The following is a 5,092-nucleotide window of genomic DNA, read 5'->3' as shown; positions in this document are numbered from 1 at the left end:
TGTGTGTGTGTGTGTGTGTGTGTGTGTGTGTGTGCGTGTGGTACTGGGGACTGAACCCAGGACTTTTACAATAAGTTATATCCCCAGCCTATTTGTTTATTTGAGACAGTGTCTTATCTCATGAAGTTATTAAGTTGCCTAGCTGGGCTCAGTCAATCCTCCTGACTCAGCCTCCTAGAGTGCTGGGATTACAGGCATAAATCACAATATCCATCAGACAGTTTAGGCACCAAACTGAGCAATAGTCAAGAGCCAAATAAGGCTCACAGAGCTCCACTACTGAGCTGTGGCTTTCATGTGCTGCCCAGGATGCCAAGTAGCGAAATCTCTCGAATGGCTGCAGTGAGGCGGTGGCCTCATTTGTTCAAAGTGCCCATCAATCAGCTACCTATGATCGGCTACAAAATATTTTCCTAAATAAGGTTTCAATTTACTTAACTATTAAGATTGCAGTTATTTTGGTAGGGATTCAGGATACTTCAATAGCCTTAGGACAACAGCTTCCTCCTCGTTCAATTTAGCACAGGCAATAAACAAACAAGATAGAATTGCGAAGAAAATAACACCAGGCCAGGGCTGGAGAGTGGTGAGCGTGGCGGAGGGACACATGGCGGAGGAGTCAGCTCTCTGGCTGGGAGAAGCCCGGCCGACCCGGTGGCGCTTCTCAGTGAAGGGGCGTCTCTGAGCCGAGACCTGCACTGCGAGAATGAAAGGCCCGTGTAGATCCTCAGGCCTGGACTTTCTCCTGTGAGTAAGGGGAGCCACCGGCTGGTTAGAAGTGTGATCTGTTTGATGCTCTCAGGAGATTGCTCCAGCTGCACAGTGTAGGGAAGACTGTTGGCAGGTGAGAGTGAATACAAGTAAACAATTAAGAGGGCCCTAGTGACAAGTGGCAGAGGCTTTGAGGGAAAAGTAGGTAAGCTGTTATACTTTGGGGTAGAGACAGAACTGATTGATTTGCTGGGTTGCAGGAGAAGAAAAAAAAAAAAAACAATCTGTGGCTTTCATAGCGTAGTAGGAGAGAAATACATGTAAAGTAATAATGGTGGGCAGGTGTGGTGGAACACACCTGTAAGCCCCGGTACTTGAGAGGCTGGGGTGTGAGGATTACCAGCTCCAGGCCAGCTATAAGACCCTGATCCCAAATAAAATTTTAAAGAAATTCTAATAAGGGATGGAGGTAAGTCAGTGGTAGAGCATATGTGGTCTTGGGGTCAATCCCTAGTACCACCAAAAAAAAAAGCAAGGAAGGAGGGAGGAAGAAAAGAAGGCAGGCAGGAAGGCACCACAATGTGATCCAGACACGGAAGGACAAAGTACACTGGTAACAAAGGAAAGCATGGCCTCATGACCTCCTTGGGAGGCAGCATGAAAGAGGAGACCTGCCACGAGCCAGGGTAAGGGCACCCCGCAGAAGACGGGGGTTAAAGAGCAGAGGCGACTCGCAGGATGTTTAGCACAGCGGGAAGGTAGGAAGTGAGAGATGAGGCCTGAGTTATGCACGGCGGATCACAGAAGCCCAGCAGCACCGGGGTACTGCTGGCTCCTTGGAGACCTAAGCAGGTGTCCCCAGGCGGTGACTCTCCCTGATCCCTTAGCACGGTGTTCCAGACACGCTAACTCACTCTCTGAGTGAGAGATAAGCTGACCCAGAGACTGTATTATGTAATGGAAACGGTTACCGAAAGCCCAGAGGGAGCAGCCACACATCTTCTGCGATAGCTCCCTCCCTCATTGACTTAATGGCATTACAAGCAGCGTGTCCTCTAAGTGAACGACATAACTAACACGGTCTTGCTTCTGTTTCTAGAGCCAGCCTCCCCTTTCAGGATAAGTGCTGCCCTGATCTCTGGTGGCTGCTTGGCCATCATTGTCACCGTGATCACCATCCTGGTTTACAAGTAAGTTTCTGATTTAAACGCTTTGTCTCTGTAGTGTGCGGTCAAAAGTAAATACCATATTTCTGTGCAAATATGCCATTTTCCTTTTTTTCTTTAAAACATTTTGTGTATTAGAAGAAAGTCTTCTATCAAACAATGAATGCCAAATTAGTCTGATAATTTTGCTAGGTTTTTTTAAATCCTAAAATGCTACCAGATGTCAGTAGCTTTTTGAAATCGTGTCTATGTACTATCTAACATACAATCTTAAATCATAAGGAGGAGACACATTTCTTGCATGAAGAAGAAAGTAACTACATTCTTAAAAGATGCCAGCATGTTACAAGCCATAGATTAGGCTAAATGGAATTAAACCTTTGAACCTGACATGAGAAGGACTGTAGAAAGTAATTTGTTTCAGCTGAAGATCTTTTTTTTAATAACTGTCCAACACATTGTTTTCAGAAAACACAAGGAATACAAACCAATTAAAAGCAGTACTGAGAAGGTGGTCAAAAGCAAAGGCCTACAAGTCATCCTCAACTACACAAAGGCCGTGTTCTTCCCGGGAAACCAGGAGAAGAACCCACTGCTCAAGGACCACGCACGAATTCTTTAAGTCTTCAGCCTTATTTCTGTCAGCACTCCACTCTTCAGTGCTGTTCATGTGAACTGTACAGGAGCAGATCACTGTTAGCTTTTTTCTGAAGATTATTATAAAATATATACCTGATTTAGGGAGGTTGAATTAAATCACACTTTAGAGAAGTGATAAGACAACTTAGCAGTGCTTCCTTTCCTGTTGCAATTCATGGATAACATTGTAGGTGAGCAGTAGCATAGACATCCTACCCCCCAAGAGTAGGGAGAAGGACTGTGCCTCAGACTCTGACCCAGGTTAAGTGGGAGGAGAGGCTGGGCACTTTCTAGCTGTCCATATAACTGTATGCATAACACCAGTGTAGTCCTGGCCTGAAGAGTAGGTTCCAGGCCAGCCGAATCCCATTTCGTGCAGAAGAGGCAGAGGCCTGACCCTTCTGTCCGATGTGCAAACTTGTTATACTCAGAAAACGATGCTAATCTGATAAAACATGTGTGATGGGGACAACCTGCCCTGCCCAGCTGAGTGAAGGAATGATACTCCCTCGTTTACCCATGGGCATTTATTTAGTGCTTTCACTATACCAGAGCGGGTGCTAGGTACATGGCCCTGCATTCAGAGTGGGCACTTGGGTATATACCTGAATTTCTGCACACTCTAGATCACAGATTTAGGATCATAAGTTTTGACTTTCTAACGGAGGGCCCTAGTTTTCCTACCAGTTTTTCTATTTAAATGATATGGAAACTTGATCAGTGAGGATTTTACCCCCATCTGCAACTAAAATCATCTGTCAGATGTTAGACATGACATTCTTTTGCTCCTCTTCCTGAAAAATAAATATGGGAAGACACAACACTGTGGTAATGTCATTGTTTTCCCGATGTATCATTTATCTTTTGATTTTATTTATGGTTTTTGACAGGTAAAAAGTTCTATACCTCCACTCCAAAGAGCATCAATAATTTCATATATATTTTCTACTTTAAAATACATGTATATAGTATTAAATTTTCAATGAACAATTAATATATAATGTATATAATCAGGCCAATCTAAAAGAAGAGATTGGGGCTGCAGGTGTAGCTCAAGAATAGAGCGCTTGCCTAGCATTCATAAGACTCTGACTTCAATCCCCAGCGTCACTAAAAATAAAAACAAAGACAGGCAGCAAGCAGGATATTAAGTCGTGGGTCAGCAAACTTTCTGTCAGGAAGTAACTCTTCTAGGCTTTGTGGATCAGTTTCTGTGGTAGTTACTCAAGTCCATGGTTGTAGCATGAACACAGCTGGCAACACTATATAAGTGATTGAGCATGGCTGAATTCCAGAGGGGTGGGGGAAAAAAATCTACTTACAGAAACAGGTGGTACAAATTGTATAACTCATAATGTGAAATAGGAAGAAAAGGGCTAAAGGTGTAGGGAAGTAGGAAAGTTAGGGGAAAGGTAGTATAGGACAAGAAAAAATATAAGGAAAGGAAAAAATGGAAACAAAGTCTTTGTAAATAGAGGAGGGAGGAAGGGGTGAGGGGAGGGCAGGGGTATGGGAAAAAATGAGAACCAAGACCTGTCATGTAAAGTACAAGATCCCAATGATGCATGTAACTGTACTGTATACTTAAAAAATAAACTCAACAAAAAGAAAAAGAAACAGGTAGTGGGCCAAATTGGCCCTTGGGACATAGTTTTCCTAGAGATTAAATAGCTAGCAACCAGTGCAGTCTGAGAAGCTAGGCTGGATCCTAGATGGAAGAGGTAAAAAATATAGACAGCTATGAAAGATATTTTGGGGATAACTAGAGAAATTTCAATACAACCCAGACAGCAGATGGTATTAATTAATGTAAGTTTTTTTAGAGGGTGGTGAAGGTATTGTGGGACTGACATTTAGCCTAGTTCCTTTGCTTCCTTGACAACCTAGAGAACAAAAAGAAACTTTTACTTCTGAAATTACATCCAAAGAGTGCAAAATCTGAACAGAAATTGTGTGAGTTCTCCCTTTCATGCAATGGCTGTAAGGCAGTGGTTCTCAGTGAGGGATGACTTGGCAATATTTAGGAATCTGTGGTTGTCACAGCCAGGATGGAGTGCTACTGGCATCTAGTGGGTAGAGGCCAAGGATGCTACCACCCACCCTACAGTCCAAGGCTGGAGGTGTAGCTCAGTGGTAGAGCACTGGCCTGGCACACACTAGGCCCTGGGTTCAACTCCAGCCCGGCAAAACAGACAAACCATCCTGTAACCTGTAGAACAGCTCCCACAGTAAAGAATTATCTAGCTCAAACGTCAGGAGCTCTGCAATGAGTATGTAAAGAAGCCACGGGCATCAACATAAAAACAGAAGACTTGGATTTGAACTCAGCTCTGTCATTTAAAGCTGAGTAGCTCTGACAACTTACTTGACCTTTGCGGAGCCTCTTCCCCCAGTCTCATCTGCAAAAATGGTTCCGCTCTTCCCCCTGCCCCAGCTGACTCCACAGGACTGCTGCAAATCCATCAGCGTGGATGAATGGCGCACAACTGTGATCTAGCTCTTCAGAGGCTAAGGCAGGAGGATCGCTGTGAATTCAAGGCCAGCCTGAGCTACATAGTGAGACCCTGTCTCAAAAA

The 5,092-nt window shown here is 44.1% G+C and overlaps 1 long non-coding RNA gene across 2 annotated transcripts; it reads left to right on the top strand.

Annotated features, from left to right (window-relative positions):
* The first annotated feature begins 617 nt into the window (after positions 1 to 617).
* On the top strand, positions 618 to 3,339 carry LOC104867028. 2 transcript variants are annotated; one of them, XR_781655.3, is made up of 3 exons: positions 618 to 747; positions 1,811 to 1,901; positions 2,346 to 3,339. It is a non-coding gene; the product is annotated as an uncharacterized LOC104867028 (long non-coding RNA). The 2 variants fall into 2 exon arrangements; XR_004515995.1 differs by lacking the exon at positions 618 to 747 and adding an exon at positions 765 to 844.
* Positions 3,340 to 5,092: the final 1,753 nt, after the last annotated feature.

The sequence above is a fragment of the Fukomys damarensis genome, unplaced genomic scaffold, assembly GCF_012274545.1.
Source record: "Fukomys damarensis isolate Sample0158 unplaced genomic scaffold, DMR_v1.0_HiC HiC_scaffold_59079, whole genome shotgun sequence".
Taxonomy (NCBI): Eukaryota; Metazoa; Chordata; class Mammalia; order Rodentia; family Bathyergidae; genus Fukomys; species Fukomys damarensis.
This window is presented reverse-complemented; position numbering and strand designations above follow the sequence as displayed.